Consider the following 384-nt stretch of genomic DNA (forward strand, 5'->3'; position numbering starts at 1 on the left):
GTACATTTGTAGAGAGGAGTTGAAAAAAAGATGAAGAAATAGTTATGTAAATAATGTTTAGTTTCATCCTTTTTTAATTTATTATTAATTAGGATTTAAGCAAGCACATGCATGCAATGCCTCTAATTAACTACTGTGTAGCATGAATATAATCCATCACTACAAAAACCATTTTGCTAATAAGGAGATCATTGTCTGGTTTATTAAAGACCTTAACTTTTTTAATTAAGTAACAATGTTGTGTTATGTCAAATTATTTAATGATTTAATAGAGTATGATTTTATTAATTATTAATTAAGTCATAAAAGAAAAAAGCGGTGATGTAGATGTAAAGGAAAAAAAACTATGTAATAAAATATGATAATATTATAATAGAATTGAGT

This window comes from Arachis ipaensis, chromosome B06, assembly GCF_000816755.2.
Source record: "Arachis ipaensis cultivar K30076 chromosome B06, Araip1.1, whole genome shotgun sequence".
Taxonomy (NCBI): domain Eukaryota; kingdom Viridiplantae; phylum Streptophyta; class Magnoliopsida; order Fabales; family Fabaceae; genus Arachis; species Arachis ipaensis.